The 11906-nt window shown below is 35.7% G+C and overlaps 1 long non-coding RNA gene across 1 annotated transcript; it reads right to left on the bottom strand.

Annotated features, from left to right (window-relative positions):
* Positions 1-2642: 2642 nt before the first annotated feature.
* Positions 2643-10782, bottom strand: LOC308698651. The gene is made up of 3 exons (XR_014031090.1): positions 10692-10782; positions 10130-10251; positions 2643-3175 (listed from the first exon to the last, which is right to left on the bottom strand). It is a non-coding gene; the product is annotated as an uncharacterized lncRNA (long non-coding RNA).
* Between the last annotated feature and the right edge of the window lie 1124 nt (positions 10783-11906).

The following is an 11906-nucleotide window of genomic DNA, read 5'->3' as shown; positions in this document are numbered from 1 at the left end:
TTAGGTAGAAGTTGCTCACAAATCAGCAGCACATAAAGATACTAAACTGGTGAATATATATTTGTGTATTTAGCATTTTTGTCCTGGAAATGACATTTTTGGAATAAAATGTCTGACTCTTTTGCCTTGCTAATTTCTTCACTAGCATTTGATAAATTATAAATACACTAAATGTTTTATAAGCTAATAACTCCACATGAATATATTTTCAGTTTAAATGACTTGTACAACCAATTTGATTATACTTCAATTTAAGGCAGCAACTGAACTCAAGTCTTTAAGTTATAATAGGTGGAACTTTTTTTTTTTTTTTTACAGTGCACAAATATTTTTAAATACTTTAAAATTTAGATTTGAAAATATGGACATTGAAAAATGTATTTATAATTTTTCTCATTTTATTGCATACCTTTCACCTTAAACAAGTACACTTGTTAGAGACAACAACATTTGGCCATATATACCACATATATGATCCACTTCAAATGTCGACATTCTAATATATAATTATATATATATAATTTTCACATAGTAAGTATTAAAAAGGAGTGTAATATATTTTTTACGATGGATTGTCATATTTTAAAACAAAAAAATACCAGTAACTAAATGGCATTTGAAAAGTAGCGAAATTAAATGATAAAGCCAAGGACAAAATGTTCCCTTTATATAACAAAAAGCTAAAAAAATGATTGTAAGTTTTAATAAAACCAACTCCTGGGATATTAAAGTGCCTGAAATAAAAGAATCACTTACCTGTAGAAAATAAGAAGGCATAACATCATTAATGCTCAATAAATCAGATTATAAACGCAACATAATGCATTTACATGATTCATTCTGTGTTGATGTAAGTTTAGAGCGAGGTCTGACTGACTACAGTAGAAAATGATATTAAGAATCTTAAAACAGTTTGAAACAGTAAAACTTGAAACAGTAGTTTGGTTATCAAACATACAGTGCAAAGTCAAATTTATGGGCACAGAAGTGATTAATGGTTTCATTACACAAATGGTCCTTAGTTACAGTTTCTATGCATTGTGAATTTCATTGTGATTGAAGGAACAGACAGGAGGAAGAGGAAACTGAATTTCAAACATTATGGTAATGGATGTTACATGATTTTCAAAAAGGGAGAGAACAATACTTTCCTTTTAGAAAGAAAGCAGGCTTTACAGGAATACTTGAGCACAGAACCCAAACACTTGCCTCTGCACAGGAAGACAACTATTGCGTCTTTAATTCAAGGAAAAATATGAGTGTTTCTTGCCATAGAGGCCTAGTGATGGGCAGATGGCAAATGTTGGATGTTATGGTATATGGAATGTTCAAAGGGTAAACTTAAGAGTTCTGTGATTGGCAGGTTTCCGCTTGCTACGGCCTATTTTGTGAATCACTTTTGATAGACACATATACAGTACAATTAAGATGTCTAGAAACACTATGCCTATGGACCATAATTATAAACCGTTGTGGCTTTTGTTCTTCTAAACATTGTGAATGTAGCTCATATTAATTATTTTGCCAGTTCAGCACTTCACTACCAGGAGGAACCAGGGTTCTGCTTCATGATAGCTTTATTCATTCTTTTAGTACTTGTAAGGAATAAATGGTAACACTTTACAATAAGGGCTCCTTAACGTTAGTTAATGCATTAAACTAACATGAACTCTTTCCCTGCCAACGTTTTAGAAAAAAAAAAATATAGATATATACACATCATGTAATTACATTATTGAGGGCATAAGAAACAATTGGGAAAAAAAATACATTTTTGAAAAAATATATATTATTCATATGTTATGCTATCTCCACTGTAGTGGACAACAGGACTTGTGAACAAAAAGACATGAAATGACATGTATAGGCAAAAACAATGGGATTTTTTTTCATTCACCAATCAATTTTTAGGTTTCAGGATTTTGTTTAAACACACCTTGTATAATGATGATTCTCAACTATTAAAGATATGAACAGAATGAATTGATATAACTACCATTTTACTTTATGCAATATGTGGGGGGAAATGAATCAATACAACATATCTATACACTGTATCACATTTGCAGATTAATGTCTTCTTGGGGCAATAATGGGAGTAATAATTGGCAACATTTTCATAATAATATAATATTTCATAGGAATATTGATCAATAATTTCTTTCCCTATTCACTTGTTGTGTCTCCCATAATGCCTGATAAACATGATTTAAGTCCTGGTGTCCTCTACAGTGGACATGTATGAAATCAATGCCCTGTTTTGTAACAGAAAGTCATATTTTGATTAGAAACCCCAGAACATTTTCTTGAGATGTTGATTTGTGACAAACAATTAGAAAATGAGTCAGATTTAAATGGTAATTACAAATATTGCAATAAGAGTGCTAAATTTAATCACTAAATTTATGGCAGACATTTTTAAAGACCAATAAGTTGTAATGGTGAAACCTCCAAAGTCAGTAACTACACTGATTAGTTGTGTGTATTTGATTCAGTAAAAGAACTGACTCATTAGAGTCATTCCTTCTGGAATCACAGTGTTGCGGTGCCATTGAATAAGTGAAGGAAAGTCTGTCAGAGTATTGTACTCTGAGAGTAACAAACAATACCTCTATGTCATGAAATTTAAACCCAAACAAGAACATTTGCTCTAGTTCTGGCCTGTACCATGCGGGACGTTGAAGAGTTGGGCCATACTCATACAGGACTGTGATTGGATCTGGACAAAGTGCCAGTCGGCTGTCTTCCAGGACCATGTCTGGTTACTTTGATGTGACCCAGATGTGGTACAGGATTGGACTGGATGCCACGTTCATGCAAGCTACATGTTTTTTGGCAGAGAGAACTCTTTCTGAGGAAAGGGGTTTCAGGCTGAATGACTTGGACATTTTTCAGAGGGGAATAACAAGATGTGTTTGGATAACACAGCAGTGAAAAACTACTACCCTTCATGAAGGGGTGCCATAACAAGTAGGGCCTATGTTTATATCTGAGGAGTGTCGAACACAGTCTCTCACCTCCATTGTTTTTGATGATGTGGGATGCTTGTGTCCCAAATGATCTTAACCAGCGAGCCTCATGTGGTCAACCAGTTTCATCAGAAAGCAGGACCATCGCTAGGGTTTCGAGGGCCCTGGTGCCTCGGCCCTCATTCGATTGAAATCGATGGTCATGTCTGAAAGATAAATCAGAAAGAATTTTTTGCTGGCAAATAACATGGCATGACCAACACCAAACCAGCTTGGACCAGCAAAGGCTATCATATAAATAATCTCTCTCGGTGTCTCTGATACAGAAACATCGTTCCTCCTTTCCCGCTCGCTCTCCTTCTATCTGTCTCTTTGTATTGCTCTCACATGAATGATGATCACTTTCATCCAGTGCAACCCCACAGCTTTATATATTCTCTGTCAAACACACACACAAGCGCTTTGAAGTCTGCTTGTAAATGGAGAAAAAAAAACTTCTTGACCTTCTCCAGGTCACCGATGGAACAAAGAGCTGAATTATGTAGGATCCTTTTACATTTCTCAGGAGGACAAAACAAAAATTCATCTCATGTAGAGGATCACTGTCAGACATAACACACACTTCACCTCGTCCTGCTCCAGCAGAGGTTGAGCTGTGGGCAGACAGGATATGTGTGTGGATAGATGCCATACTGTACTTTAAACTGACTTGTTTCAGACTGGTCTGAACCAGGTTTCTTCACATTTGGCATATTTCGACAATATTTGACACTTTGTTGTAGTGTAGATGATGTAAGCCTTCCTATTTAACCTCAATATTGCTCGTCAAGAGGTTTAATGTAGAGAAGAGCACATTACAAATGAGCTGAATGCATCATCACATCATGTTGTTAGATTTTTTGTTTTTGTATTTTCATGTGCAAAATGTTTGATAAGGCCACACTGGGCCTTTTGAATCTTGGTCTAAGCTAACATGCTAAAGCTATAAGCAACAACAAATGAGGGAATGTGGATTTATAATGCATGTTCCCTTAACTGGAAAACATTGAGTGTTACCTTGTAATAAAAAATAAAATAGAGCCACAGGATGTCTTAAAGATTTTGTTTTTAATTTAATTAAATAATTGTAACTTAATTAAAATGCAAAAATCAGGATGAAATCATGTATTTTTTCCTGTCTTTTTCCTCAAGAGCTAATATTTTGGTTACACTTTATTTTACAGTACATGTATTTACAGTGTACTTACCTAAGAAAGCACTGTAACTATATGGGTTAAGGTTAGGTTGATGGATAGGTTCAGGGTTAGTACCTAGTTATTGTAACCCAGTTATTGTAATTGCCATAATAAGTACATAGTATGCACATGAGGAACAGGTCAGCAAAATAAAGTGCTACCAATATTTTTATTGAAGAACATATGTAACATATATTCGAACCGGCGTTTCCGCTATAGGAGGAAGACGCCCTAACACGGACGTCTTACGCGTCTTTCGCGTGCGCCTCTTGAGATCAGGGGAGTGAGGTTTACCTGCACAGTTCTCACCAGCTGGTGTCCGTTTCACATTCAGTTTTTGAAACTTGAATATGGAAAAAAGGAAAAGACCTACAAGCAGCTTTGTCTACAGAAATGCTATATTAAGAAGGTTTCTTAACCAATATAATGGTGGACCTTCAAAAATTGTGTTGGACGATAACCTTTGAGTCACAAAGGTTTAGAAACACTGGTGTATAGTGTAAAGTGCAGTGTATGTGTGATGTATATTCTGGCATACTCTATCTTTATATAGTATGATCAATATGATATGTTATTCTGAACTCAGTGCATAACTTACAATTAGGCCTACCAGAGTTCATGTGACCATCACTTAAAAATAAGTTGAACTAAAGGCAAAACATTTTTTTTAATTGTATTTTATGTCATAAAAGAGCCAAACGTTGAGACTGATTTTGTTTAGTTTATGGCTAGAGTCTACGAGCTGTTGCCAGAATGAAAAGCAGGATATTAGTAAGCTCTGTCAATCATGAGAAATGCTGACAGACTTTGTGTATGCTGAACATGTGCTTTTGATTTTATGTTCTGTACCTTCCCACAGACACTGATTGTTCAAAGGAGCAGAATAAAAGGAAAGCCACATTTAGTCATGAGAAATTTGTGTCTGGCGAGGGACATTGAGCACTCCAGCACTGTGTATCACCAACAAATACTCTTATAATCACACATCCCTTAAATGTTTAACTTACAATTTACATAAAAACCTGTTTCTGATTTCATTTGGTAATAGTTTTTGCTGTAGCCTGGTGTTGTGGTAGTTTCAAGTTTCCAGTAGTCCTTGTCAAGCTTGACCATTACAAACATGTCTGCAGCCTTTCAGGAAATTAACTAGACTAAATCAATCAAACAAAATTCACAATAAACTATAGCTGTGATATTTAAAACCAACAACAAAAACAATGCTGAGACAATATTGGAGAGGCTTTCTGCCCATTTATGCTGTGTCTGAGGTTATAGTTTAAACCAGTCCTTTAAGAGTCATGAATTTGATCCTCTCACTGTATGTGTGTGTACAATATCTGTTTATGACTGAATAGCCTGAATAACAGCATACTAGAATCACGTTAATCAGGCTAATTGGCTCTGATTGGGCCCTCTGATGAAATTAAAGTCACTTAGAGCCCTTGTTTATAGGCTGAGAAAAGACAGATGATTAGTTTGCAGAGTTAGTCATTTATTGTATATGCGTACATTATTTAAAAATGATTAGTATTAAATGTGGACCTCCAAATGTAAACTTTATGGGAAATAATAAATAAAATTTGACTACAATACAAGTTGAGCTGTGCTATAAAGGCTAATGCTTCATTTATTCACTTGATGAAATCAGGGCAAGGTACATTAACTATTAGGCAGTTAATTACTTTCACATAATTACTCACATTTGAAATCATTCTGTTTTTTGTCTTGAGGTTATTTTACCTAAGTCAATACCAAAAAAAAAAAAAAAAAACCCTGAGTGTATTCAATGGTTTATTGAAGTTAAAAGGTGGTAGAGGCAAAGTAGGTATAGTGTGCAATAACAAATCAAAAAAGTTGGGAGGAAATTAAGTGCAAGAGAGAAATTAAAGGGTGACTTTGTGTGTATTGCAACCAGAAGACAAAGTGTTCCCAAGACCCATCTGCAATCCATCTGAACATGCCCTGTTGAGTCTTATTATAAACACACTGCGTATTTGTGTATGCATGACTTCATGACCGCTGTGATACCCCTCAACCACCAAACTAATGCCAGAAAAAAAGTTTAAAAAAAAGACTGCCCTAATTTAAGAAACATTTAGCAGCAGTATTCTAATCTATTCACGCATGCGCTTGTTGGACAGATTTGCATTTTTGGCACTGAATATCCTGTTACCCCCAGGAAAAGTCACATTGCAGTAGAAAAATGTGTTGCAAATGGCATTTCATGTTGTTTTTAAGTGCTTGAGTGAGTTAAATCCAATAAGAGGGGAGGAAAATAGGATTAAGGATAGAGAGGAGTGCATGATTCCCATGGTGCACCTGAAATGTGACATATTAAGATTTAGTCATCTGAGAGTCAGAGTTGGCTGCCATAGCAACAGCATTACAAAGTGTTCAATGTGTGCAGGGGCACAGGGGTTCACCCTGACCATTTCACACTGAGTGTCACTGTGTGTGTGTAGGTGCTGATGAAGACGAAGGTGCAAAGGCTACCTTTATGCCTCAGCAATTTAAGTGTTAAAAATAAAACTGGTACACACTGTGTTACAGTGCTTCGCCTGAATGGATAAAGACCAATATAATAGGTCTGTAAGCGTGCATGATGCATTTTGATTTTTTCGTTCCAGTGACCCAGAAACAAAAAGATAGAGAGATCCTCTAATGATTATGGTTATATAAACAAATGTGCATGAGAGATGCATTGCACATTTTTTGCCCAAAACCCTGTTGAAGAAAAACTGTATTGCAGGTTACCAGCATATGATGTGTACTTGATGTTGGTGCTCCCAGCAGCTTTCTTAAAAAGCCTAAAGGGACAGTTCACCCCAAAATAAAAATCTGACATCATTTACTCACCCTCATGTCATTCCAAATATGTATTCTGGATTGCAGTGAGAAACAAAAATACAATATATTTTGAGAAATGTCTCAGTGTTTTGTTTCCCTGCATACAATGGTAGTCAAAAGTAACCAAAACAGTTTGGTTGCCAAAATTGACCGTTCGCAAAGACCCGCCCCCCTTAGTTACTGTCGCTATGTCCGACAAGCTACGCCGTTCTCACGCCACACCATGCTCTCACGCAGTGAAAAATACATCGCGGAGCAGAGAGGAGACTGACAACACGCTGACAGACAGGACAGACCAGGTTACTTTTCGGTTACGTTTGATATTAAACATATTAAACAAAGTCTCACCTTTCAAATTTGGTCATTTTTTAAAGAAATGTAAACAATAAATACCGTTTTGTGGCTCTTTAATGTGTCGTGACAGATCGCTGTAGAGCATCAGTTAAAGCTGCTCGTGAACCGATCATCTCTTCCTTCTAGTTAATTTATAGCCTCAAATAAACATGAACAAACATAAGAAGGAATGTTGTTTTAACCACGGAAAGGCGTCAGTACAATCCGTTTTTCAAGTTCAAATCCTCCCATGTTAATCTACTAACTCTCCTGACTGCTTTGTCGGACAAAATGGCGGATGGCGAAGTATGATTGGTCAGATCACCTGTCAGTCAAGCTCCCTGCGAAGGGTCAATTCTTTAAAATATCTTCCTTTTTTTTTTACACAGAAGAAAGAAAGTCACAGATTTTAAAACAAAATGAGGGTTAGTGAATGATGACAGAATTTTCTTTTTGGGGTGAACTATCCCTTTAACCAGCAAGACTTCACTCACTGAAGAAATTAGCAAGATTTACTTATTTAACACATTTTTGGTAAATTGCAAAATTTTAAAACAACATACACAAATGTCGAACAATTGCACACAGTAGACTTTCCTTTAAGACATGAATAGATTTAACTTAACTTTCAATTTCTGTGAATAAATATTACAAGCTTTTTCTATGATAATAAAGTAAATGTAATAAAGATCTACAGTAACATTTACTTACAAATGTTAGGTAACTCTACTAAATATGTGTTCTGCTCTATTCACCACAACCAGCTTCATCATCATGGCTGACCAGTAGTCACTTTTGTCTCTATGTAGGTTCACCAGCAGCATGGAAATTCATAATCTAGTCTTTTCAACAGGGAACACCTTTTCAGTAACAAGCTCGATGATAAGAAGTTGCACTGGCCACTATCAGTGCTTATTCATTCCATCGTTTACGTCACACAACTTCAATTCAGTGATTCATCATGCTCTACCTCACAAAAACAGACTCACAACCTACTTTTACCAGTCAAACACGTGAACGATGAAAGAATTGTAAGTGTCCACGTTACAGTATTTCTATTGAAATACATGAATGTCACATTCCTTTCTTGCTGGAAATCTATCTCAAACTGTGTTTTGGACTGTGGTAGCCATTCATAACAGCTTAAGCTGGTCCTGTGCTTGACTTGAATCTCTTCATCTCTCCTCCCTTTCATCAGTACTTCACTGTCTTGATAGCACCTAATTCATGTGCCTTTCATAACCCTCTTACCATGACTTTGGCCTCATTTCTCTCTAAATCATCTGCTCTTGTTCTATCTCTATTCTCGTCCCTGCTGTCCTACTTCCTGCAAGCACTCCTAGCTAATTGTATTTGTCAAATTTGAATTATTCAAGCATTATTGAATGCACAGTTATAAGGTCAAGAGGACTTTTCAATATGTCTGGTTGTGCTGCTTTCTGTTGGTTTCTCAATCACTGGAAAGGCTGCTGCACGTGTCAGGCTAAATGTCTTTTTCTCTCTGCAGTGTGTTCTCTTCCTCTGCTGTTTCAGTATGAGTTACACAGGAAGATACAGGTAGTTCATGCGGCCCAAGCACAGATGAAATGATAAAAGGCTCATTTTGATGGTTTAGAAACTCAGCTTTAGCAGCAGTGTCTTGAGCATCTCAGTGATGTACAACTGTGGCTCATATCCTGTCCTGATGTGGTTTAAGGGGTACACCATGTTTTAACATCTAATTCAATTACTCAGTAACACAGTTGCCAAGGCTCTGATCAGCTTTTGTCTTGCCCTTTACCTTCCTTTTCCTTGCTGCTCTCTCCTCTTCCTTCTCTTAATCATTATTTGATAGTGAACTATTGAAAAAGCTAGTTTGTCAAGTTCATTTAAAATATCGCAGTAAAGCTAACCTTTTGAGGAAGTTGTTCATTCTTATAATTCTATCTATATTTGAAAAGTTATACTGTCTACTTCAATAATTATGATAAAGAAAAATAGACAATTGAAAAAGTTTCACTAAAATGAATCAGACATCCCTACACGTTTAATATGAACTGATTTCTCTAGTTACAAAATAGTTTAACTCTTTCCTGACCAGTGTTTTTTTTAAAGTTGCCAGCCAATGCCATATTTTTTTTTTCATTTTCACAAAAAAAAAAGAAAAAAAAAAGAATTCCAGCTTCATTGATTCTTTTTTTTTTATCAACACTTGAATGTGTGTAAGTTTAATAATAATAATAATAATAATGATAATAAAGTAAAATTTTGAACAAAAAGCTGAGAAAATCACATTTTTATCAAAGACTATATCCGGATCGGAATCAGAACAATGATCAGAACACAGATGAACCGATTCACAAGAATGAATCAGTATTTTGGAGAGGTGCCCGCAGTTAAATTAATATTTAGGAAGGACCCAGAGGGGCACAAAAATCCCCTCAGTCTTTAAAATCTGTAAACCACCAGTCATTGATTACGCAAGCAGCCTATTATTTTAATGAAGATTATATTCATTTATATATAAAATGGCAAAACAAAATTCTGGTAGCCTATAGGTCAGGCATTTTCAATTGAACACTGACTTCATAAAAACCCTTTGAAATGACTCCCTCGAAACACTGTGCAATAATAGTTATGATAACGATTATGCTGTGGTTGTCAGCTTAAGTCAAGTGACGTTACTGTAGAGTCCCAGTCCACGGAGGTGTGTGTGTGTGTAAGGGTTTCACACGCACCACAGGTTAACACAACTCTGTTATTCACCTACGCATAGCGTACTTCCGATGACACACTCGTGCAAACCCCCATTCAGAGAGTGACCTTGGCAGTCCAGACAGAAGCACACACATCTCAGGCATCTCATCGACGTCAGTGCCATCCTTATGCTGAAAAGAAGAAGAGAGTTAGTGAATGCCAGTTGGTTATATTCTATTGAATGATTCAAAAAGTGCCTAGTTTTTCTATGAAAATGTGTTTCATAACTCATTTGACATAAAATGGTGAATCAAAGTAACAAAACTGATTATTGAACAAAAAGCGAATGACTTTGAGAAGAATCAAGTCAAAATTGTACATATTTGATGCAGCACTACAAAAAATATATAAAATATTCAAATAATGACATGTATGGACAGCTTGCGCTGTGAATGTTTGTAATGGCATGTCTGTCTGCATGAGTCTGTGTATGAACACTATGTGTGAGAAAGAGAGTTTATGTTTCACTAACAGTTTTTGTCTGTCTAGTCCACATGTGTAGAAGCCGTTATGTGTGAGTGCAGCAGTCTTAGACGTACGGGAAATGATATTGTCTGGTCTGAATGCTTACATAAACTAGATTTTGAGTCATCCCTAACGTCTGCTGAGTCTCCTCCGTTGGCACACACATGCTTCTCAACATCTGCCGGCTGGACTTCCGCAGTGTCTATCTTCAAACAATAGAGGACACAGAGTTCTATTCAGATAAAACACTTCATAAGAAGATTCAGTTTTAGTACTGTGTACAAAGCGATTAATGGGTAGCAACGGATAGTGTGGTTGTTAGGTTCATGCTGAGCTGTTGTTTCGATTAGTGTTGTTTCTAAAGAACTGCAGTGAAGATATTCAGGCCAGGCAAGATTATTTGACTTCAGTCTAATATTCAGTCTTACTAAAATATACTTTATAATATACTTTTGCCAATTCATCTGAGCACTAAAATCAGTTCCTAGGCAATATATATATATATATATATATTGTATGATTTTTACATGTAAGTAGCATTTAAGATTTTTTTGAAGTCACATGGTTGCATTTATTTGATCGAAATACAGTAAAAAATATTATTATAATTCAAAACCATTTTATATTTTAATATGACATTAAATGTCATTTATTCCTGTGATGGCAAAGTTAAATTACTTACAGTTTTCGGTGTCAGATTATCCTTCAGAAATCATTCTAATATGATGATTTGCTGCTCAAGAAACATTTCTTATTTTTATCAATGTTGAAAACAGGCTTAATATTTTTTTAAACACTTTTTTTCTAGGATTCTTTGATGAATGGAAAGTTCAATTAGAAATAAAAATCTATAAAATCTGTATAATTTATTTTACTGTCACTTTTGATTAGTTTAATCAATGCATCCTTGTTGAATGAAAATGAAAAAAATCTTACTGACCCAACTTCTGAACTAGTGCAGAATGAAGGTATGTATGTACAATGAATAAAAGTTTTCGCTCAGAAATTGTAAGTAAATTTCACACACATTGGTACATGTTGTGAAAAAAAGACCCACAAAAATCATTGTCACCCCATCCTCCCAAGTTCAGGCTCATTATAGCTGAGTGAGACTCGACTGAAGGTTCATTTTGCCTCATCACCAGTGCGGTAAATTCACAACTTTACAGACACTGTTGTTTCCCATCATGACTTAGTTGGTCAGACCACCTGCATTTCTGGACCTACCACCCACTGCATGGCCCCTCCTTTCCTTTCACTGCCATTACGAGGGAAACTTTTTTTGTTCCACATTCGCCCCAATGCCACTTTTCTTACCTTA

Source organism: Scardinius erythrophthalmus (assembly GCF_964197995.2).
Source record: "Scardinius erythrophthalmus genome assembly, chromosome: 11".
NCBI classification, from domain to species: domain Eukaryota; kingdom Metazoa; phylum Chordata; class Actinopteri; order Cypriniformes; family Leuciscidae; genus Scardinius; species Scardinius erythrophthalmus.
The sequence above is the reverse complement of the archived record's forward strand: the minus strand, read 5'-3'. Positions and strand labels throughout refer to the sequence as shown.